This window comes from Oncorhynchus mykiss, chromosome 6 (genome assembly GCF_013265735.2).
Source record: "Oncorhynchus mykiss isolate Arlee chromosome 6, USDA_OmykA_1.1, whole genome shotgun sequence".
Classification (NCBI taxonomy): domain Eukaryota; kingdom Metazoa; phylum Chordata; class Actinopteri; order Salmoniformes; family Salmonidae; genus Oncorhynchus; species Oncorhynchus mykiss.
In genome coordinates, this window is record NC_048570.1 from 46,313,824 (window position 1) to 46,340,189 (window position 26,366).

General features: G+C 41.8%; 1 protein-coding gene across 4 annotated transcripts in view; it reads right to left on the reverse strand.

The window, feature by feature from the left end:
* The window catches only part of apba1a (amyloid beta (A4) precursor protein-binding, family A, member 1a), a 96,862-nt gene that overhangs the window by 50,703 nt on the left and 19,793 nt on the right, over positions 1-26,366 (reverse strand). For all 4 annotated transcript variants that reach the window (XM_021606633.2, XM_021606637.2, XM_021606631.2 and 1 more), the window contains one exon: positions 10,842-10,982. The gene's annotated coding sequence lies outside the window, so the exon portion shown is untranslated. The remainder of the gene's footprint in view (positions 1-10,841; positions 10,983-26,366) is intronic.

The window sequence follows — 26,366 nt, forward strand, 5'->3', positions numbered from 1 at the left end:
CTGAAGCTAATTGGCTAAATATTTTGTCTAACTCTTCCCACCTGTGAACTCACACATCAACCCACACCCCAAAACCAACTCAGGTTTAATTCAGTCATGGCCGCTAGAATTTCCTGATCAATTTTAATAGACAAAAAATGTGATTTCTAAGTGACCCCAAACTTTTTAACGGTAGTGTATATATTGGCGCATAGCCAGGGGGACAATGTACTTAAGTATCAAAAGTAAAAGTAAAAATATAAACCATTTCAAATTCCTTATTGGAATTTGGCACAATTTTCTTGTTTTATTGACGGATACCCAGGGGCACACTCCAACACTGACATAATTTACAAACAAAGCATTTGTGTTTAGTGAGTCTGCCAGATCATAGGCAGTAGGGATGACCAGGGATGTTCTCTTGATAAGTGTGTGAGAATTGGACAATTTTCCTGTCAAAATGTAATGAGTACTTTTGGGTGTCAAGGAAAATGTATGGAGTAAAAAGTACATTATTTTCTTTACAAATGTAGTGAAGTAAAAGTTGCCAAAAATATAAATTGTAAAGAAATGTACAGATACCGCAAAAAACTACTTCAGTAATACTTTAAAGTATTTTTACTTCAGTACTTTACACCACTGCCCAAATGCCTTCACACCAGTACATTAGCACACGTTGTATACTGTTACACATGCACTTATCACATAGTATTCCATACATAAGTTAAGGCCATGCAACCTGAGTTGAAACGTGAGTGAGGTGCACATGTACAGTACAAGCGCCATATATTTGTGGTGGACACTTGAAACAGTCGTATGATAATGTTGTGGTATGTCACAAAATCATGTTATGACCACTTATATCAATATTCATTTTATATATCAATATTTTGCTAAGGTGTAAACGGTACAGCCAAATGGTTACTTGCAAAGTAGCAATATCAGAAATAGATCGTGTCAATATAAATAAAATATACAGTATGTACAATAACAATATTAATAACGATATCAGTGATAGTCATATGCATACAATCAGAGGTAAAGTGGCTGAGCAGCAGGACAAAGAAAATTGTAGCAGCAACGTATTGTGAATAGAGGCACTGCAGATAGTGCTGATGACTGGTCCGTCCAAACTACGCATGAACAAGGGAATCTACAGTTGAATTCGGAAGTTTACATACACTTAGGTTGGAGTCATTAAAACTAGTTTTTCAACCACTGCACACATATCTTGTTAACAAACTATAGTTTTGGCAAGTCGGTTAGGACTTGAATGACACAAGTAATTTTTCCAACTATTGTTTACAGACAGATAATTTCACTTATAATTCACTGTATCACAATTCCAGTGGGTCAGAGGTTCACATAGACTAAGTTGACTGTGCCTTTAAACAGCTTGGAAAATATCAGAAAATTATGTCATGGCTTTAGAAGCTTCTGATAGGCTAATTGACATAATTTGAGTCAATTGGAGGTGTACCTCCAAACGAACTTCAATGCCATACAACACTCCTTCCGTGGCCTCCAACTGCTCTTAAATGCTAGTAAAACCAAATGCATGCTTTTCAACCGTTCGCTGCCCGCACACACCCGCCCGGCTAGCATCACTACTATGGACTTACAATATGTGGACTACCTAGGTGTCTGGCTAGACTGTAAACTCTCCTTCCAGACTCACATTAAACATCTCCAATCCAAAATTAAATCTAGAATCGGCTTCCTTTTTCGCAACAAAGCCTACTTCACTCACGCCGCCAAATATACCCTCGTAAAACTGACTATCCTACCGAACCTCGACTTTGGCGATGTCATTTACAAAATAGCTTCTAATACTCTACTCAGCAAACTGGATGCAGTCTATCACAGTGCCATCCGTTTTGTCACCAAAGCTCCTTATACCACCCACCACTGCGACCTGTATGCTCTAGTTGGCTGGCCCTTGCTACATATTCATCGCCAGACCCACTGGCTCCAGGTCATCTATAAGTCTATGCTAGGTAAAGCTCTGCCTTATCTCAGATCACTGGTCACGATAACAACACCCACCTGTAGCACGCACTCCAGCAGGTGTATCTCACTGGCCATCCCCAAAGCCAACACCTACTTTGGCCGCCTTTCCTTCCAGTTCTCTGCTGCCAATGACTGGAATGAATTACAAAAATCGTTGAAGCTGGAGACTTAAATTTCCCTCACTATCTTTAAACATCCACCATCTGAGCAGCTAACCGATCGCTGCAGCTGTACATAGTCCATCTGTAAATAGCCCACCCAATCTACCTACCTCATCCCCATATTGTTTTTATTTACTTTCTGCTCTTTTGCACACCAGTATTTCTACATGCACATCATCATCTGCTCATCTATCACTATAGTGTTAATTTGCTAAATTGTAATTACTCCGCTACTTTGGACTATTTATTTCTTTACCTCCTCACGGCCTTTGCACACACTATATAGACTTTCTTTTTTTTCTATTGTGTTATTGACTGTACGCTTGTTTATCTCAACTAGCCTACCTGATTAAATAAAGGTGAAATAAAAAACAAATACAAAATAAACCTGTGGATGTATTTCAAGGCCTACCTTCAAACTCAGTGCCTCTTTGATTGACATCATGGGAAAATCAAAATAAATCAGCCAAGACCTCAGAAAACAAATTGTAACCTCCACAAGTCTGGTTCATCCTTGGGAGCAATTTCCAAAAGCATGAAGGTACCACGTTCATCTGTACAAACAATAGTATGCAAGTATAAACACCGTGGGACCACACAGCCGTCATAACGCTCAGGAAGGAGACGCGTTCTGTTGCCGAGAGCTGAACGTACTTTGGTGTGAAAAGTGCAAATCAATCCCAGAACAACAGCAAAGGACCTTGTGAAATGCTGGAGGAAACAGGTACAAAAGTATCTATATCCACAGTAAAATGAGTCCTACATGGACATAACCTAAAAGGCCGTTCAGCAAGGAAGAAGCCACTGCTCCGAAACCGCCATAAAAAAAGATAGACTACGGTTTGCAACTGCACTGTACTTTCTGGAGAAATGTCCTCTGGTCTGATGAAACAAAAAATAGAACTGTTTGGTCATAATGACCATCGATATGTTTGGAGGAAAAAGGGGGAGGCTTGCAAGCCAAAGAACATACCCCAACCGTGAAGCACGGGGGTGCTTTGCTGCAGGAGGGACTGGTGCACTTCACATAATAGATGGCATCATGAGGGAAGAAAATTATGTGCATATCTTGAAGCAAAATCTCAAGACATCAGTCAGGAAGTTAAAGCTTGGTCACAAATGGTTCTTCCAAATGGACAATGACCACAAGCATACTTCCAAAGTTGTGGAAAATGGCTTAAGGACAACAAAGTCAAGGTTTTGGAGTGGCCATCACAATGCCCTGGCCTCATCCTATAGAAAATTTGTGGGCAGAACTGAAAAAGTGTGTACGAGCAAGGAGGCCTACAACTTGACCCTAAGACGTGGAAATTTTACTAGGATTAACCTCTTTATCCTACCCCCTCCTTTTTCGAACATTCTGTTAAAAATCGCACAACATTTCAGCGTCCTGCTACTCATGCCAGGAATATAGTATATGCATATGATTAGTATGTGTGGATAGAAAACACTCTGAAGTTTCTAAAACTGGTTAAATCACGGCTGTGACTATAACAGAGCGTGTGTTTCATCGAAAAGCGCAAGAAAAACTGGTCACTGAAATCTGAAAAAAGTATCCATGCGCCCCTTTCATGGATTATTTAAAGGAAACCAAATTTAATATGGAGACGGATGCAATTCCTACAGCTTCCACACGCCAAAAACGTCATTTTCATTGACAAAAATCCTTTGAGACATTACCAATAGATCCGTGATTCCATCCAGCCTACCTCATTCGATTTTGGAAGATTGAAAAATGGACACTGTTTTCTTTTGTAGCTGCTATTGAATACAGATCGCCCAGTGATCAATTTGATCGCTTATTAACGTTTACAAATACCTAAAGTTGGGTTATAAAAGTAGGTTGAAGTGTTTTGTCAAAGAATATAGGCAACTTATATCATTTTTAAACATGACGTTGCGTGTTGGAAGAGAGCTTTTTTCGTGATGCAGACAGGCTATACAAATGGATATTTTGGGCATTCATGGACGGATTTAATCGGGAAAAAGACCAATTTGTGATGTTTATGGGACATATAGGAGTGCCAACAAAGAATATCATCAAAGGTAATGAATGTTTTATATTTTATTTCTGCGTTTTTGTGTAGCGCCGGCTACGCTAATTCTTTTGTTTACGTCTTCTTCAGGCATTTTGGGGTGTTGCATGCTATCAGATAATAGCTTCTCATGCTTTCGCCGAAAAGCATTTAAAAAATCTGACTTATTGGCTAGATTCACAACGAGTGTAGCTTTAATTCAATACCCTGCATGTATATTTTAATGAACTTTTGAGTTTTAACGAGTACATTTAGCATTTAGCGTAGCGCATTTGCATTTCCAGGTGCCTACTTGAGACGTCTGCGTCTCAAGTAGGAGCAAGAAGTTAAATGTCACGTATTGTGAAAAACTGAATTTAAATGTATTTGGCTAAGGTGTATGTAAACTTCCGACTTCAACTGTATCGTCGGAGAGCCTGTTTCTGTCCTGCCCTTGACTTTGGTGCAGGGAATGTGATGTCCATAACCTCTTCGTCGCAAAACTCCCAGATCTTCTCAAAAAGATAGTTTGTCTAGCTGTATCAAGTCCATGTGCTGCTTTAACAGGCAGACCATCTATGGGAGGAAGGATGTCAGCGTTGCATAGCAGTTGAAACCTAGTACCATCAATCCGAACGCTCCTTGGCGACAACGCCAGGCTTCAGAGCAACGAAGCTGTAAAACAGGGAATAACAACAAAAAATCTGAAGACATTACAACATTCATTCACCTCCTAAGTTTAGATAAGAATAACCTCATACAATAATTTTTTACCTGAAGTTCTGATACTGCTTGATCTGTGGCAGCGGCCTCAAGTACCAGCCATAGCTTTCCACCAGCACCGTACCATCGTCCAATCCAACCAGCTGTGGGATGTTGACCCCTGTCACAGTGCTGTCCTTCACAACACCAGCAATCTCAGACAAAGTTTTCAGTCACGTCTTTCTAAAGCTCTGCTTGAAGAGGCTGAAGCACCAGTCAGGGGCAAACTTGGTGTTGCCTGTGATCAGGTCCAGATTGTGGTGGAGCTTGTGCATGGTCCACCAGGCATAATACCAGAGCACAAACTTGTTATTGTCTTCGCCACAGCAATTATCACAATTCTGGTCCACACGTGTTTTCCCAACTCCATAGTTGGTGAAGAAATGGTGCAAGTAGTTGATGACTGTGCTGCTGCCTTTGCTTACTTGGGCCAGCTCTCTTTTTGATGACTGTATGACTGGTGGATTAGAGTCAGGCGTGTTCTACTGATTTATGCTGAAAGACAAATTCCAGATACAAATATTTTAGCATTATTATACAATAGATGCGAAATGGCATTCTGAGATAACATCACTCATGTTACACACACTTCATGCCACACACATATGCAAACTTAGGGATGACATGCCAGTAACAAACGCTGACACTACACATTCATGTGTATAGGACCAAATTATGAAAGACAAAAATTGTACTTTAGAATTCTGTAAAGTCAGTGTGGAAGAGGTGAAAAAAATAATTGTTGTCTATGAACAATGACAAGCCACCGGGGTCTGACAATCTGGATGGAAAATGACTGAGGATAATAGCAGACGATATTGCCACTCCTCTTCAATTTAAGCCTACTAGCGAGCGTGTGCCCTCAGGCATGGAGGGAAGCTAAAGTAATTCCGCTACCAAAGAATAGTAAAGCCCTCTTTACTGGCTCAAATATCCGACCAATCAGCCTGTTACCAACCCTTAGTAAACCTCTGGAAAAAATTGTGTTCAACAAAATACAATGCTATTTCACAGTAAACAAATTGACAACAGAATTTCAGCATGCTTTATAGGGAAGGACACTCAACAAGCACAGCACTTACACAAATGACTGATGATTGGCTGAGAGAAATTGATGATCAAATTATTGTGGGCGCTGTCTTGTTAGACTTCAGTGCAGCTTTTGATATTAACGGTCATAGCCTGATACTGGAAAAACATATGTGTTATGGCTTTTCACCCCCTGCTATTATGTGGATAAAAAGTTACTTGTCTAACAGAACACAGAGGGTGTTCATTAATGGAAGCCTCTCAAATATAATCCAGTTAGAATCAGGAATTCCGCAGGGTAGCTTTTTAGGCCCCTTGCTTTTCTACATTTTTACTAATGACATGCCACTGATTTTGAGTAAAGACAGAGTGCCTTTGTATGCCGATGACTCAACACTGGTCTAAGACACTGTATCTCAGTGCTAGAGGCATCACTACAGACAACCTGGTTCAAATCCTGACTGTATCACAACCGGCCATGATTGGGAGTCCCATAGGGCGGCGCACAATTGGCCCAGCGTCGTCCGAGTTCGTAATTCGTCTAAACCCTAAACCTCAACTACATCTTGTAATAAATAATGTGGAAATTGAGCAAGTTGAGATTACTAAAATGCTTGGAGTAACCCTAGATCATAAACTGTCATGGTCAAAACATATTGATGCAGTAGTAGCTAAGATGAGGAGAAGTCTGTCTATAAAAAAGCGATGCTCTGCCTTCTGAACAACACTATCAACAAGGCAGGTTCTACAGGCCCTAGTTTTGTCGCACCTTGACTACTGTCCAGTCATGTGGTCAGGTGCCACAAAAAATGACTTAGGAAAATTGCAATTGGCTCAGAACAGGGCTGCACGGCTGGCCCTTGGATGTACACAGAGAGCTAATATTAATAATATGTATATCAATCTCTCCTGGCTGAAAGTGGAGAGATTGACTTCATCGGAACTTTTATTTATGAGAGGTATTGACATGTTGAATGCACCGAGCTGTCTGTCTAAACTACCGGCCCACAGCTCGGACACCCATGCCACAAGACATGCCACAAGAGGTCTCTTCACAGTCCCCAAGTCCAGAACAGACTACGGGAGGCACACAGTACTACATATAGCCATGACTACTATTCCACATCAAGTAACTGATGCAAGCAGTAAAATTAGATTTAAAAAACTGATTAAAAAAACACCTTATGGAACAGCAGAGACTGTGAAGCAACACAAACATTGGCACAGACACGTGCATACACACACACACACACACAAATGATAACATATGGACTATACATACACATGGATTTAGTACTGTAAATACGTGGTGGTAGTGGTGGAGTATGGGCCTGAGGGCACACAGTGTATTGTGACATCTGTGAATGTATTGTAATGTTTTAAAAAATGTATAAACTGCCTTAATTTTGCTGAGCCCCAGGAAGAGTAGCTAATGGGGATCCATAATAAATACAAAGCCACCTACCCTCAGCTAACATTAGCTAGCTAACAGCAAGCTTTAACTTTGGGTCTTTTGTTAAGACATGTTAAGACATGTCACGTTAACGTTAGCTATCTAGCTCAATCTATAGAGTAATGTTACTAGCAATACAAACCGATTGTCAAGCTAAAGTTAACCAAATAACGTTAGGTTTAATGTTAGTTAGCAAGCCAGCCATGGAACTCCAGCTGGCTAGCTAACAGCAACATTTAGCTTGCAATGAAAACAACTTTGACAAAATTAGAAATGTATAATATCTGAATCTGTAGCTCGATTCTTACCTGTATACATGGATGCAAGCTTCACGGCAGACTGCAACCCATTTTATAAGACATCCTGTGTTGTTTCCGTTTAGTTTGCACAGCTTGTTTGGCCCGTTGTGTTCCACTGATTTCAAAATGTGTTATTTTCAGAGTGAGAGAGAGTCAGCATGGCACGATCGTCGTCCAGAAAGTAGTCCATCACAACTTTTTCCCACTGACCTTTGTCGATAGCGCCTGATAAATTCAGGGCAGCAATGTTATTGAGAGCAGTAGCAACATATTTGCAGTTCTCCATGGCTAACGTTATATCTTTCAAAAGAAAATGCAGTAGAAAGGATTATCTATGCATTACGAGCAGCTCATTTTATAGACACAAGATGCAACATCGCAGACCAATCCAAACTAATCTCTCAGCATGTCCAGCCCACTCATTATCTCTGCCAATCATGGCTAGCGGGAAGGTTGCTGTCTTTCTCTGTGGCTAAACCAACTAGGCTCTTAATTTAACAATTGCATTCGTATTTACAGATGACATACAAGTTTGATATTAAAGCACAAGAAAGTTAATGTATCTCTGGAACATACTAACATCTCTGTTGACGAGTCTACGATTCGTAAAACACTAAACAAGAATGGTGTTCATGAGAGGACACCATCGAAGAAGCCACTGCTGTCCAAAAAAAAAACATTGCTGCAAGTCTGAAGTTCGCATAGACGGGAAAATTAATTCCCAAGTTTATCAGTACATTTTGCAGGAGAATGTAAGGCAATCTATCTGTCAATTGAAGCTCAACAGAAGTTGGGTGATGCAACAGGACAACGACCCAAAACACAGAAGTAAATCAAAAACAGAATGGCTTCAACAGAAGAAAATACACCTTCTTGAGTGGCCCAGTCCTGACCTCAACCCGATTGAGATGCTGTGGCATGACCTCAAGAGAGTGGTTCACACCAGACAACCCAAGAATATTGCTGAACTGAAACAGTTTTGTAAAGAGGAATGGTCCAGAATTCAACCCCAAAAATTTGGTTGATGTTATTGTTGCAAAAAGGAAGGTGAACCAGTTATTAAGTCAAAGGGTTCACATACTTTTCCCACACTGCACTGTGAATGTTTCCGCAGTGTGTTCAATAAAGACATGAAAACGTATAATTGTTTGTGTGTTATTAGTGTAAGCAGACTGTGTTTGTCTATTGTTGTGACCAAGATGAAGATCAGATCAAATTTTAGGACACATTTATGCAGAAATCCAGGTAATTCCAAAGGGTTCACATACTTTTTCTTACCACTGTATGCATGAACACTCTGAACAAGAGCCAAGAGTGGACAAGTATTGGCCATACAGTGGTGTGTGTGTGTGTGTGTGTGTGTGTGTGTGTGTGTGTGTGTGTGTGTGTGTGTGTGTGCGAGCGCATGAGTCAATCAGTGTGTTTATTTGATCCCTTGGCCAGTCATTTAACGATTCATTAACTCTGAGCCTAGTCCCTCTCTAGTACGTGTAACCACTGTAGATGTGACAGCCAACCATTACAAAACAAATAAACAAAAATTTGCAGGTTCACATGTTGAGCTTAAATTTCACATGTTAACACCATCTTTACACATGGGAGGAGAATGACATGTTTTCACCTCACATGTGAATTGCAGTTTCACATGTAAAATTTGTGGTTTCACATGATAAAATCATTCATATAATCGTATACTCACGTTTCACGTGAAAAGAATTCACATGTGAAAATCACATTTGCTGTTTCACATGTGAAAAAAACCCCACATTTGCAGGTTCACATGTAAGAAAACTCCACATGTGAAAATCCCACTTTCACAAGAAAATTCCACATTTTCTTGAATGCTTGTAAACAAAGTCAATGTAAACAAACACTGTATAGCCTAAAAACATGGTTAAATTGATCATTTTCATATAATGGATGGTCAGTCCTTGCATCCATAGCATAGTCTCAGCTTTTTACCGAAACTGTTCAATTAAGGATTGCAGCTTTAAACACCTTTAATAGAGGTACAGTGTTATTATTGTATATGGTAAAATCCTCTAGTGAGTGAGTTACGTTTGTGCCATTAATATTAAGCAAAACTTCTGAAGTCGAGAACAACATTTTTAGTATTGCAAACACAAAGAATGATCTTGAAAGCAAAACATAAACCCAAAAGTATTGGTAACAAAATAAAATATTGCAAGGAAATACTATTAACTGTAAATGGACAACGCGATTAAATAAAACACCTTCCTCTTTCCTGTAATTTGACTGACATATTGTTGGTTTTTACCCTGGCCTTTCGCGGCTTTTTTTCTAGTTGGAATTTTTGGTACATTCATTCCAGCAACATAGCACATGCATCACAGTGCTGGTTTACTTCTGAAGCTAAGCATGGTCGTTCCTGGTTGGTCCCTGGATGGTTACCAAACTAAGCTGAAGTGGTGAAAATAATACTATGAAAAATGAGCAAGTGAGACAGAGGGAGTGTGAGGGAGCAAGAGAGACAGAGGGAGTGTGAGGGAGCGAGAGAGACAGGGAGTGTGAGGGAGCGAGAGAGACAGTGGGGGTGTGAGGGAGCGAGAGAGAGTGTAAGGGAGAGAGAGAGAGATAGAGAGAGAGAGAGAGAGAGAGAGAGAGAGAGAGTGTGTGAGGGAGGGAGAGAGAGTGTGTGAGGGAGGGAGGGAGAAAGAGAGAGTGTGAGGGAGGGAGAGAGAGATGGAATAAGATAGAGAATGGGGAGCACCAGAGTAGCAGCTTCAGCCAGGTTAATGAGGCATCACTGAACAAATTAACCACTGTAGCACGATGACCAGCTGGCTATCAAGCATACACACACACACACACAAAAACTTACAGCATCTCTAGCTAAACATTTATCTCTATCCAATAATTCCAAACGGGCTGGCTGGTGAAATTCCCTGGGTAAAGGAAAAAGTCTACCGGTACATTATCATTATTGCAATCTGGCAGAAAATCCAACCAAGCTGCATGATTGGAAGAACAAACTGAATGTGCAAGAGATGCCATGCTCAGACGAAAATAACAGTTCAATAAAATACGTTGTCATTAGGTAGCAGAGAGAGAGAAAAAAACTAAGGAAGGAAGGGAAGCATCTTCAGGGGTGTGGAAGCAGACAGACACTCACCTTCTAGAACCATCTATAGGTGTGGAGGGTGGTGAGGTGGCTTCTCAGAGCAGAGGTCAGGGGGCCGGAGTTGGGGTTGGACCCTATGGTTCCGTGGATCTCAGTGGCCTTGTGGCTCTTGTCAGTGTAGGTCACTGGCTCCTTAGACAGAAAAGGGCATACATGGCTGCGTTAGAACACACCAGCTCACAGAAAAGAAGTGGAGACATTATAGATAAGGCTAGGGAGAGGCAGATGAGGATCTAATGTAAGAGGAGTGGATGGAGAAATAGAGAAAAACGGACGAAAAAAAAATGTTGCCCTCCTTCACACACACATACTACAAAAGGTTGAAACAAGCTTATCCCATTGGCAGAGTGAGAGAAGAGAGAGAGAGAACAGCTCCAGTTTGTCTCTTAGTAGTCCTATCTGTAATAATCCTGGCAGAACAGCAGCAGCAGAGAGGCTGTGGAAAATCAGCCTTGTGTTCTTGTTAAATCTCTGGCTTTATGATGTGACTTCTGTGGCTATGTGACAGATGAAACAGAGTGAATCTGAACAAGAGCTCTCACACACAAACACAGGCACACAAACACACACAACCGCACACACACACACACACACACGCACACACAAACGTGCACACACAAACGCAGACCGCACACACACTCTCGCCCAATTTGTCAAGGCAATGTGAGATGTCTGGGACTCAACTGAGAGAGCCATAACCTAGATTTTCACGGAGCGGATACCAAAATCATGTTTTTGTTCTGAATCTAGTCTGGCCTTGATAAAGTTTCCATCATTTAGATGAGTTTAGACAGACAGCAGAGCAGAGTATTACTTAATGGCAGCACAATGTGACTCTATGACAATATCTGAATAACACCTGAAGAAAATAAATAACAAAAATATGACATCTCCTCTTGCATCCAAAAAGAGATGATGTCATAAACTGTTGCCTGATATAAAATATGTACTACATGCTGTATGTCTATAGGTTGGGAGGAACTGAGGAAGTGGGTTGGACAGAGTGGTGTTTTCATGATTAGGGCTGTTGCAGTGACCGTATTACCGCCACACCGGCGGTCATGAGTCATGAAGGCAGTCAAATTCTATGTGACTGTTTAGTCACGGTAATTAAGCTTCTCCAAGCTCTGATGCCGTTGATGGTCATTAGTAGCCTACCAAACTTGTTAACTGCTAACACTATTGTCCCTCTAATCACTATGACATCAATGCAAATGTAATCAAACATTTGATCAAACATTTCAGGAGAGCCCATGAGCTCAGATCCGGCAATGCGGAAGCATACAGCTCATCCAGGGCCAACCTGAAAAAGGGCATCAAGATGGCTAAACATGACCACAAACTGCGGATTGAGGAGCACTTCAACAATAACTCCAACCCTCGACGCATGTGGCAGGGCATCCAAGCCATCACAGACTACCGGCCAAAAAAAACTTAAGTCCTGCCTCCCTCCAACACTGGATCCCCACCAGTTTGCCTACCGACTGAACAGGTCTACAGAGGACGCCATCTCCACAGCTTTACACTCTGCCCTGACCCACATGGACAAAACCAACACCTATGTGAGAATGCTGTTCATAGACTTAAGCTCAGCATTCAATACAGGCATTTTTATTTTTTTACCTTTATTTTACTAGGCAAGTCAGTTAAGAACAAATTCTTATTTTCAATGACGGCCTAGGAACACTGCCTGTTCAGGGGCAGAACGACAGATTTGTACCTTGTCAGCTCGGGGATTTGAACTTGCAACCTTCCGGTTACTAGTCCAACACTCTAACCACCAGGCTACCCTGCCGCCCCATTCCCTCTAGGCTGGTCACAAAACTCCATGACCTAGGGGTCTGCCCATCTCTCTGTAACTGGACTTTGGACTTCCTAACCAACAGACCCCAGTCTGTCAGGTTAGACAACTTCACTTCCTCAACCCTGAACCTGAACACCAGTGTGCCACAGGGCTGCGTGCTGAGTCCCCTCCTGTACTCCCTCTTCACCTATTCCTGTACACGGTTCCAACACCATCGTCAAGTTCGCAGATGACACCATGGTGATCAGTGACAATGATGGGTCAGCCTACAGGGAGGAGGTCAAGCATCTGGCTGCATGGTGCGCTGACAACAACCTGGTCTTCAATACAAAGAAAACCAAGGTTCTCATTGTGGATTACAGGAAGTCTAAAAGCTGCAGCCACGCCCCAGTTCTCATTGATGGCATTGAGGTGGAGCGTGTGCCCAGCTTCAAATTCCTGGGTGTCTACATCTCAGAGGACCTCTTCTGGACCCTCAACATCTCAACCCTGGACAAAAAGGAACAGCAGGGGGCTGAAGGAGGCCTGCCTATCTCCCAAGATCCTTTTACTGCTGTACGGTCGAGAGCGTTCTGACTAACTGCGCCACAGTGTGGTTTGGAGGATGCTCCATGGACGACCAGAAGGGTCTTCAATGGGTGGTGAAGCTCCCTGCCATCGTAGACCTCCAGCGCAAGCGGTGTCTGCATAGGGCGCGTGGCATCAACAGGGATCCATGCCACAAACGGTTTGCCCTCCTACCATCAGGCAAGCGGTACAGGTCTCTACGTTCCTGCACTTGTAGGCTCAAGAACAGTTTCTTTCCAGCTACTGTAACCCTGCTGAACTCTGTGACACGGCACTAGCCATATCCACCCGCCCACCGCTTAGTACTGCCTCTCAGGGACCTTATTGCATTACTCTCTTTGCACTCTTCACGGTACTACTGGACTCTAATATTGCTACTGGACTCTAATATTGCTGCTATCCCTGTATTTCAGATGCATGCCTCCTTGCACTTTCAATTTGCCTTCATGGCACATTTAGACTTGCCATTTGTACTTGCCATTTACCTTCATGGCACATTTAGACTTGTCATTTGTACTTCCCATTTACCTTCATTGCACATTTAGACTTGCCATTTGTACTTGCCATTTACCTTCATGGCACGTTTATACATCCCACTTAATAATATACATTGTATTTAATTGTTTCACTTGTAAATTTGTTGTACTGTTTTATTTGCACATCTGGTTAGATGTTAACTGCATTTCGTTGTACTGTACTTGTACTTGTTCAATGAAGTTTAATCTAATCTAATTACCAGGACGTGCACTCTAAGCATGCACTGACCAACTGGCAGGTGTCTTCACTGGCATTTTCAACCTGTCCCTGACTGAGTCTGTAATGCCAACATGTTTCAAGCAGACCACCAAAATCCCTGTGCCCAAGAACACTAAAGTAACCTGCCTAAATGACTACCGACCCGTAGCACTCACGTCTGTAGCCATGAAGTGCTTTGAAAAGGCTGGTCATGGCTCACATCAACACCATTAAAGCTCATCACTAAGCTAAGGACCCTGGGACTTAACATCTTGGCCATGTTCTGTTATAATCTACACCCGGCACAGCCAGAAGAGGACCACCCCTCATAGCCTGGTTCCTCTCTAGGTTTCTTCCTAGGTTTTGGCCTTTCTAGGGAGTTTTTCCTAGCCACTGTGCTTCTACAGCTGCATTGCTTGCAGTTTGGGGTTTTAGGCTGGGTTTCTGTACAGCACTTTGATATATCAGCTGATGTAAGAAGGGCTATATAAATAAAAATCAATTTTTGATTTGCAATGCTCAGTCCCCACCTGTAGTCCCTGTTCACTCATGACTGCACGGCCAGGCACAACTCCAACACCATCATTAAGTTTGCAGACGACACAACAGTGGTTGGCCTGATCACCGACAGCAATGAGAGAGGAGGTCAGAAACCTGGTCGTGTGGTGCCAGCATAACAACCTCTCCTTCAACGTGATCAAGACAAAGGAGAGGATTGTGGACTACAGGAAAAGGAGGTCTGAGCACGCACCCATTCTCATCGACGGGGCTGTAGTGGAGCAGATTGAGAGCTTCAAGCTCCTTGGTGTCCACATCACCAACAAACAATCATGGTCCAAACATACCAAGACAGTTGTGACAAGGGCACGACAAAGCCTATTCCCCCTCAGGAGACTGAAAAGATTAGTCACTTTAACTCTACCTACATGTACATATTACCTCAATTACCTCGACTAACCTGTGCCCCCGCACAATGACTCTGTACCGCTACCCCCTGAATATAGCCTCGCTACTGTTATTTTACTGCTGCTTTTTAATTATAATAATTTATTTGTATCTATATTTTACTGAACTTATTTTTCTTAACTGCATTGATGGTTAAGGGCTTGTAAGTAAGCATTTCACTATAAGGTCTACTACACCTGTTCTATGTGACAAATAAGATTTGACTATTTTCGTCTCATATTTCAGCCCCTTTTCAGGTTTCCCGACTTTTCTTTTGACAAAAATGGTCAATTTATCAGAAAAATGCATAAATTAATTCAAGCTACAAGAGTGTAGGTCTAATGACAATCTCCAAATGCCTACAAGTGTTTGTAACAGATCTCTTTGCATTCATCCAATGGCTGGTGCAAGTACGCAAAGAGCATTTGAAAGGCATTTGCGTCGTGGAAAGAAACACAAGTTTGAAGTGCTATGGGAACATTGGTGTCAACATTCGTTAATGACGGGCAGCTGGCGAGAAATGTCATATACCCTTTGTGTCTATGATGGTATATACTCTCCGAAAAGACAATGAACTTGTCAATGTGTTTAGTACCCACAATGCCACATACACGTCACACAATATTCAAAATGAACACATAGGACTGAGTGGGGCATCCACAGTTACATGTGTGAACTAATTTTCCACTTTGACAAACGTGTTCAGTGTTATGGTAGGCAGGCATTGCTTAATTGATTGAGTGGGTCGAACTTGATCCAGTGTATTGTGCCATATCTCAACGTGTTGCTGTACTCATGAGTGGCATCGTTTTCCATGTTTGAAGCGGGCCTATTTGTTTGGCAAGACAGCTGCATCTCATTGTAGTAGGCGATAGGCGATGGTTTGGTTATTTGGAACTACAATCACATTTTGTTTACTGCATGCACCTGTGTAATGATCATGCTGTTTAATCAGCTTCTTGATATGCCACACATGTCAGGTGAATGGATTATCTTGGCAAAGGAGAAACGCTCATTAACAGGGATGTAAACAAATTTGTGCACAACATTTTAGAAAATGCGCTTCCCTATCTTCTCGCAACCATGTATAACTCCCTGCAATATGTCAAGACACAATTCTTTGTTGAATAGTAGATTTAAAAAAGCCATAAACTGTAAATGACCACTGTGGCTAGCTATGCTGTCTCTGACCATGCTTAAGGTTAGCCTAGCTGTAGTTAAACTGTAGCATAAATGCTCATTTCTGATAAGGCCTTCAACATTTGTCTTGTTTTACCAGTCAGTTGACGGAGTAGAGAACTTTAAAAGAAAACTTTAAATTAGTTGAATTGCCTATTCTTGGATAAATGAAATCTTATTGAATTAATTAAATTAGAAGACCTTGGCCTCCTCTCCCTGTCCTGCTCTTCCAGTGCATAATTTACTGTAGGCATAATGTGATAGGGAGCTGCTTGACTCTGGCCGACAGAAAACAAACAGTAAAACATCAGATATTGGGACAGTTCTGGTCTGTGTGTGTGCATACTAGAAGACAACAGTTGTTTCCTCTTATTGGGAGTAAGAAGAACAGACAGGAGAATGGTTGAACTAGAGGTTTACTATAGCAGAGACTGAGCTAAATAGCCAGTGAATCCTGTGATTGAGAGGTCTAGATTCTGGGATAGGGAAATAGTCACTGATTTGGCTGTGATTTAGCCACATCCATACACAGAGCTGCTCAGACTGGAGCACTGACTCAGACAGAGGGCAAAACATTTTGGAACCATACATGCAAACATTAGAAAAGGTTTAAGTTGAAACAGTTTTTGCATCTCAAAATGGACATCAACCAATTAAAATCGTTGATTTACTTGCACGTGATAGAAGTCTACATACTATCTAGTTCCATCAGATAACATGGAACACGTTAGCCCTATGCTAACTTCACCAGCTGACTGTGATTATATCCAGTAACAAGTTATGCATCAGCCAATTACAAATGTTGACATAGATGGACTTAATCAAAAACTTTTCAATGAGAAGGGATACTTCAGGATTTTGGCAATGAGAGCCTTTATCTCTAATGTCCTTCATACTGGACACAGAGACATAAAAATGGTATCCATGAGTTAATCTGACTGGGGAAGTAGATAAAATGTTTGCATTGTATGTTGTAAGGAGGTGCCCCCTTCCACTGTGCTAATGAACTTCTCCTGGGCCCGAGTGAGTAAAGCCAACCATGCTGGCACGTGTCCCTTGTGAATTAGCTGTGAATCAGGATCTCTGAATGGCTATGTTCAACTGTGTATTTACTGTTGGCTTCCATGACTGTATCTTTCTCTCTCTCCCTCCATCTGTGATATAGGAACTGGGTAGGATATAGGCGCTGAAGTCAGGCTCATTCATGACCTGTATATGTGACGAGGGGGACCTGGAGCTGATCTATGCTAACATGCCAAACATCTCAGAAAGGACAAACGTGATTACTAACAAGACGGTACATCATAAGTGTTTAGTAATATTACCCTTTCAATACATGTCACTCATCAACTTATCCTCATTTTTCTACAGATGGAGGACAGAAGAGTCCTCTGACTGAAAGACAGGTTGATACTGATGTCTGAATTGGGACAGACCTTGCACTCAGCATTAAAATTATAAAAGACATTGATTGCTTGTTATTGTCTTTTGTTATTATTGAATCGAATGGTACTATCAATAGGGTGGGGGGCCCTATGTATTCTTCAAACATGCCAGGGAACTCCGTTCTTATATGGGACACACTACAGGAAGGTATAATATTAGCACAGTTATATTAGCAGAACACTGCTTCTACAGTATGTGAAGGATGGTTTATTCTACATGGAAATGTGAAAGTTATCAAAACATTGTTTAGAATATCTACATAAGTTCAGCAATTGCACTCTTCCCATATTACTCTGTAGGCTACTGAGCGATTCAACGATTGGTCAGTAGCTACAGAGTGGTATGAGAAGAGTGCCATCCTCTGGTATTTCACATCTGCCTGTGGTTATTGAACTCTGTCATATCCATGATGGAGTGTCATGCACTCCAACCCTCCTGTCACCTGGCTGCACCTATAATACATACTACATAGATGGAATCACCCACTGGAGACTGGAAGACAGAACCTCACCCAGAGAGATGTGCATTTCAGTGGGTGGTTAGAAAACCAAATCCTGGGATTTGGCCAAATAGACAAATATAATGCCCTTCTAGTTAATGTTAGACAACTGAAGTTGTACTCTACACACATTTTTATTTGCTAGGTAAGTGTAAGCATACTGTCTTTATAAGCACATCAATATGATATTTAAAGCATGAAATGTTTTGTCTTGGTCACATGGAAACATACATTTTTTGTTGATCAATGTATGTATACCAGTACTTGCAACTCTCACGCATTGGCCATGAAACACACACATTTGATCCTCTTCACACGCCACACTTCTTATATCTCAAACATTGGAAAGTAGTGCTTTTATTTTTCTAATTAGTCCAATGTTGAAATTGGAGGATATGAGCCTGTAATTTAACATCACAAGTGGAACTTCTGAACCGCGGCACATTGAAGTATATGATTGGTCTAGTTATGTAAGGGATCAAGGGAATTGGATGCACTTTTTAAAGAAACACCACTCAAGATTAGATTGGAGCTGAATAGAGAGAGAACGTTCTCTGCTGAGTTTATAAAACTGTAAAAAGAGCAGCACTGTTTACAACAAAAGTAGGTTGCATGCACCAAAGTCAATTTAATCCACATTGCATTAGTCCCCTTGTTTGGTGATTGGAATTTAGGTTGTGATAACGAAAAGGCAGCAGACAGACCTACAATATGTTTTAGCAGGAAAGTTTGGTAGGGTGACCTGATTTGTAACTACGAAAAACATTTTGTCTAACAGACAGTGAACCCAAAAGTGTAAGTTTGATTCTAGAGGGGGGACAATAGTGAAATAATTTGGTTAGGGTGTAGGGGCAGATTAATGCAATCTTGTCTTCAGGAGATTTGATCTACTTACTTTACTTAGTCTGATCAGTGAAACAATTCTCATTCTTAACAATGGACAAAGATATTGAGTAATTATATGCTTACTCAAAAAGAACACTACTGTTATTCCCCACACGTATTTTATTTATCTGAGCAGCTAACCGATCGCTGGAGCTGTACATAGTCTATCGGTAAATAGCCCACCCAATTTTACCTACCTCATCCCCATACTGTTTTTATTTATTTACTTTTCTGCTCTTTTGCACACCAATATCTCTACCTGTACATGACCATCTGATCATTTATCACTCCAGTGTTAATCTGCAAAATTGTCACTATTCGCCTACCTCCTCATGCCTTTTGCATACAATGTATATAGACTCTTTTTTTCTACTGTGTTATTGACTTGTTTATTGTTTACTCCATGTGTAACTCTGTGTTGTCTGTTCACACTGCTATGCTTTATCTTGGCCAGGTCGCAGTTGCAAATGAGAACTTGTTCTCAACTTGCCTACCTGGTTAAATAAAGGTGAAACTTCTTCCAAAATTTGCCACAAAGCAAAAAAATGGTTTTTAGAAATGTTTGCAAATGTATATAAAAAAACTACTGAAATATCACATTTACATAAGTATTCAGACCCTTTACTCAGTACTTCATTGAAGCAGCCTCAAGTTTTCTTGGGTATGACACTACAAGCTTGGCACATCTGTATTTTGGGAGTTTCTCACATTCTTTGCAGATCCTATCAAGCTCTGTCAGGTTGGATGGGGAGCGTCGTTGCACAGTCATTTTCAGGTCTCTCCAGAGATGTTCGATCGGGTTCAAGTCCAGGCTCTGGCTGTGCCACTCAAGGACATTCAGAGACTTGTCCTGAAGCCACTCCTGCATTGTCTTGGCTGTGTGCTTAGGGTCATTGTCCTGTTGGAAGGTGAAACTTTGCCCTAGTCTGAGGTCCTGAGCGCTCTAGAGGATTTCTCTGTACTTTGCTCTGTTCATCTTTCCCTCGATCCTGACTAGTCTCCCAGTTCCTACCACTGAAAAACATCCCCACAGCATGATGCTGCCACCACCATGCTTCACCGTAGGGATGGTGCCAGGTTTCCTCCAGACGTGACGCTAGGAATTCTGGCCAAAGAGTTCAATCTTGGTTTCATCAGACCAGAGAATCTTGTTTCTCATGGTCTGAGACTCCTTTAGGTGCCTTTTGGCAAATTCCAAGTGGGCTGTCATGTGCCTTCTACTGAGGAATGGCTTCCGTCTGGCCTCTTTACCATAAAGGCCTGATGGGTGGAGTGCTGCAGAGATGGCTGTCCCTTTGAAAGGTTCTCCGATCTCCACAGAGGAACTCTGGAACTAACAAAACTAAACGAATTGCAAAGACAGGCAATCCAGCTCCTAAAGTTATGTAGGTCAGGAGCAACCAAATTATATATTTTTGGTGAGTTTGGACATTTACAGGCGAATGTGAACGAGAGACATTGTGCAAATGATAAAAGTTTTGACACACATGCTTGTCTGAAGGAAGAACAATACTGGCTCTGAAGCAGCATGTGTACACGTAGACGCTAGGGTACGGGCCTGCCAGCTCTGCTCGGAGACGAGGGGGGAGGAGCAGACAAGCGCAGAACGGAGAGGAGAAGAAAACAAAAGGAAATCAAGCAGTGGCAGCTGTACAGATAACTCATCCAAAGGGCTTTGACTTCTCAAACACTATATGATGCCTCGTCACCTTATTAATTCAGCCACTTGCTTAGATAAGTTAAACTTAGGGGTCACGTTAACGCAGAATTATGCATTTTTCACACAGGAAAAAAATATAAAACGCATAAGAAATATCTCGCTGCGTTTTGTAAACGCAGATCTGAAATGCTTCTTGTTATTTTTGCTCAGCATCAGACACATTTTTGCACTTTCCTCAGTGTAGCCAGTCTACTTTGCTCCAGTAAAACATGGGACATGTAGCTGGCTACATTCTTTCTATGATAAATATTAGAAACATGATGGCCATGCATCGTTTTTGCAAAAAAATACCTTTATTTTTCATTTAAACTAATTTACTCGTGTGGCTGCCAGCCAAATAGCGTTTGACTGCAGAATGTGTTGAACTAATGTATTTTATGTGAAGTGAAACTATAGTTTCATATCCCGAATCATTCTATTGAAGCAAAAAAAACACTGACTCTCAATATAAAATGCGACCCCTGTCAATATACAGTTGGAATCAACTGCTCCCTCTTTCTCCCGTCGTGCTATTTACAAACAAATGCGACTGGCTAAACTGTTCTGGGAAATTACCTTCATAATGTAAAATAATGTGACAGGTGATAGGAAGAACGCAATCTGCTTTATTTCCTAAAGTATTGCACAAGTTGACTGTAGGTATTTACTTAAAAAGTTGCTACAAATATTGAAATTTATTGAAACAATTCAAATAAATAGTTTGAACGGCAAAAACCATCCTGTGGCTATTTACAAATACCACAGTATACGATATATACAGTATATCGCCCAAGCCTACTCAGAACTGTTGACCCAACTCAATAGGTGGCCTGTCACGAATCTGTGTGACTTGTGTTCTGGTTGAGGTGTTCCCCTCATTAAACAGTAACAGGCGTAGTCTGGTAGTTGTGCCATTTTAGCTGTTGGTACAATATACTACAGTCATGTCTGCAAAAACACTACTGTAAATACTACAGTATACTGCAGTCATGTCTGCAAAAACACTACAGTAAATACTGCAGTAAGGTCTGCAAAAACACTACAGTGAATACTATAGTAAACTACAGTCATGCCCACAAAAACACTACAGTGAATACTATAATATAATATCCATAATATAAGAAAAAACATTACAGTAAGTACTACATTAAAGTCAACAAAAACATAACTGAATACTATAGTATATAAATATAATAATACTACCGTATTTAAACTATAGTATACTATAGTATTTTTTTCATATAGGAAGCTTCAAAACGAGGCCAAATCAGGAAGTTCAGTCACTCTTTAAAGGCTGTTTAAGATAAATATAAACCACAGATAGACCAAAGAGCAAAACATACTATAAATACATACATACAGTATGTAGCGATAACTCTTGACTTGTACAATTATCGAAACCTGGATCTACACTTCAGAACCAATGATAAACATATTTCCTCTGTATCTTGTCTGTCTATAGTAGTCAGTCAGGGTGGGAGTGTTATAGTTGTTGTGATCATGCTTGGCTGAATCTCCCCACGCAGAGCAAGCTGCTGCCGGATTGTCATGGTGTGCTGCTGGGTTGTCATGGAGATGCCTCGGTAATGACTTCCACTGGGACGGCAGGTGAAGGAAGTGATCTTTACACTGGACGCATCTCAATAGTCTAACGTGGCCTCCTCTACTCTCCTTCATCTCAATAGTCTCACAAGGCCACCTCCTCATCTCAGGTATCTCAAGGAAAGGATATGAGGTGTGGACTTAAGACTATTGAGATGCACCCAGAAAGTCAGACACAGAAACCTCTGTCCACCAATGGAAATACAGCACCTACTGTCCTCTCGACCAATGGAAAAGCAAGAAAAGACAGACATAATACAGACACTGTTCTCTGACAGGGAGACAGCATGGACAGTGAACCCTCCTGTCATTGTAAAACCCCAGTTACTGATCAGAAATAATTTACACCAAGGATGGGAGGCAGTCGGGAATACACAATCAGATAGTGGTGTTTGTTCATCACATACAGAATACATCTACCCCAGTGGTGTGTGTGTGTGTGTGTGTGTGTGTGTGTGTGTGTGTGTGTGTGTGTGTGTGTGTGTGTGTGTGTGTGTGTGTGTGTGTGTGTGTGTGTGTGTGTGTGTGTGCGTGCACAAACACTCATATATACAACAATGAACAAGCTGTCTAATACTCTGTCTCACACACACACACACAAGTGGTTTGTCCTCCACTGTCTGACAGGAACAAACACTAGGTTGTGTCAGACTGGGGTTGAAGATCAACACTGAAGGGAGAACACAACAGCATTTCTCAGACAGTACTACCAAGACACTATCTCAGAAACACACACAGTCATGTAGTGATAGATAGTGTTGTTGGAAGATCTGTCATGTTCTAGCCTCACTACACTCCACTCCACTGGCAATGGCATTTATATTGACAAAAACATGTAATTTCATCACGACAGGTAAAGGGTATGTACTGTGGAGTACAATTTATCTTTACTGGAGTGATATTATTCATATTTGGTTATTGCGTGTTCTTTCTGGTGGCTTACGTGCGGACCACACCACTCGCGTTACGTGCGTGAGCGTTGCAAAATAAACTTACACATACAGTACATGTTATTCAATAATTTCATCAAAACTGCTTAGGAGCGTTTGCGTAGCCAGGTGCTAAAATAGAACTTGGTTGACACGCTGCAAGTCCCGCCTCTCCCATCATCTTATTGGTTTTTAGGAGTGTGGGCAATTGAAAGATGAAATGAGGTCAACATTCCAGTTCAGTTGGTGGTGGTAATGCACCTTAAAGTTGGTTGCCAACCGCCATATACAGTCGTGGCCAAAAGTTTTGAAAATGACACAAATATTAATTTGCACAGTCTGCTGCCTCAGTTTGTATCATCCAATTTGCATTTACTCCAGAATGTTATGAAGAGTGATCAGATGACTTGCAATTAATTGCAGTCCCTCTTTGCCATGCAAATGAACTGAATCCTCAAAAAAAAATTCCACTGCATTTCAGACCTGCCACAAAAGGACCAGCTGACATCATGTCAGTGATTCTCTCGTTAACACAGCTGTGAGTGTTGACGAGGACAAGGCTGGAGATCACTCTGTCATGCTGATTGAGTTTGAATAACAGACTGGAAGCTTCAAAAGGAGGATGGTGCTTGGAATCATTGTTCTTCTTCTGTCAACCATGGTTATCTGCAAGGAAACACGTGCCGTCATCATTGCTTTGCACAAAAGGGGCTTCACAGGCAAGGATATTGCTGCCAGTAAGATTGCACCTAAATCAACAATTTATCGGATCATCAAGAACTTCAAGGAGAGCGGTTCAATTGTTGTGAAGGCGGCTTCAGGGCGGCGCCCAAGAAAGTCCAGCAAGCGCCCAGACCGTCTCCTAAAGTTGATTCATCTGCGGGATCGGAACACCACCAGTACAGAGCTTGCTCAGGAATGGCAGCAGGCAGGTGTGAGTGCATCTGCACACACAGTGAGGCGAAGACTTTTGGAGGATGGCCTAGTGTCAAGAAGGGCAGCGGGGACAGACTGATATTCTGCAAAAGGTACAGAGATTGGACTGCTGGGAACTGGGGTAAAGTTATTTTCTCTGAAGAATCCCCTTTCAGATTGTTTGGGTAATCCAGAAAAAAGCTTGTCTGGAAAAGACAAGGTGAGCGCTACCATCAGTCCTGTGTCATGCCAACAGTAAAGCATCCTGAGACCATTCATGTGTGGGGTTGCTTCTCAGCCAAGGGAGTGGGCTCACTCACAATTTTGCCTAAGAACACAGCCATGAATAAAGAATGGTACCAACACATCCTCCGAGAGCAATTTATCCCAACCATCCAGGAACAGTTAGGTGACGAACAATGCCTTTTCCAGCATGATGGAGCACCTTGCCATAATGCAAAAGTGATAACTAAGTGGCTCAGGGAACAAAACATCGATATTTTGGGTCCATGGCCAGGAAACTCCCCAAATCTTAATCCCATTGAGAATTTGTGGTCAATCCTCAAGAGGCAGGTGGACAAACAAAACCCTGCAAATTCTGACAAACTCCAAGCATTGATTATGCAAGAATGGGCTGCCATCAGTCAGGATGTGGCCCAGAAGTTAATTGACAGCATGCCAGGGCGGATTGCAGAGGTCTTGAAAAAGAAGGGTCAACACTGCAAATATTGACTCTTTGCATCAACTTCATGTAATTGTCAATAAAAGCCTTTGACACTTATAAAATGCTTGTAATTATACTTCAGTATTCCATAGTAACATCTGACAAAAATATCTAAAGACACTGAAGCAGCAAAATTTGAGGAAATTTGTGTCATTCTCAAAACTTTTGGCCACGACTGTATAGTCCAAAGAAGAAGAAGACTGACGGAGGAGAGATTACTAGAAACTAACTAGGTTTACTTTTTTATCTGTGGATTAAGTCAAGGACCTTGTGCATTTCAGGTAAAATAACAACCCAATGTCTATATCCCTGGAAAAATGTACTAGCTAAATTGAAATGAATGTTTCATGCGTTTCATGAGTTTGTTTTGATATTTCAAACTGTGTCCTGATCGCGTCTGGTGTGGATGGACAAAATCAACATGCTTGCGATGGAGCATGCGCGTGCCCGATCTGGTCAGCATATTACAATACAATCTGACTGTTGAAAACAGATGTAGTGCCAGCCTGAATCATCTTTATCTCCACAGAAAGGATTAATATTCTCTGTCCATTTCCACTCTGCACTGAGATAAAAATATTGGTGCTATTTCAGTACCTTCAATGTGTGTGTGCAGATACACTCTGTGTCAGTGTATCTGTCTGTGAGCGTGTGTGTGTGTGTGTGTGTGTGTGTGTGTGTGTGGCCTTGGCTCAGATACCAAATCTGAAAGCTGTGTGTGTGTGAGACCAAAGAGCTATCTCTTAGACTCTATAGGCCCCTGAGCCATATCTTCTTCCCTTTGCCTCTCTGACTGCCTCTTTCCCATCTTCCCTGCCCCTCACCTTTCCTGCCTCCCTGTCACCTTTTTTCCCAGCTTTCCAACACTCTGGGTTCATCTCTTCATCCACCTTCCCCCTTTCTATCTGGTACGATATCTCGTCACACCTTACCACTAATTTTCTCTCCCTTCTCTAACTCACCCTCCCTTCCTCCGCCTCTGCTCACACTGAGCCATCTCAACCTCCCTCCCTCCCTCCTCTCACCCTGAGCCCTTTCTCCCTCAACTTCCCTCCCTCCACCTCTCTCCCTGGCACAATATCTCCTCAGGCCTTACCACTTTTTCTTTCCTCTCCTTCTTTCCATTATCTACCTCCCCCTCTCTCCCTGAGCTGTCTTCTAGTTGTGTGACCTCAGAGAAATGCTCAAGAATTATCGGAGTGGGCTTTGGCTAAGTGTGCTCCAGTAGGCGGCTTTTAGCCTAGTGGTTAGAACGTTGGGCCAGTAACTGAAAGGTTGCTGGATCGAATCCCCGATCTGACAAGGTAAAGATCTGTAATTCTGCCCCTGAGCAAGGCATTTAACCCACTGTTCCCCGGGCGCCAAAGATGCGGATGTCGATTATGGCAGCCCCCCGCATCTCTCTGATTCAGATAGGTTAAATGCAGAAGACACATTTCAGTTGAAGGCATTCAGTTGTACAACTGACTAGGTATCCCCCTTTCCCTAGTTGATGGGAGATCCACCCACTCGCTCAACTACCCCTGGTACACCCCAGTCACAACCACAACTGCTCTCTCTCTCTCTCTCTCTCTCTCTCTCTCTCTC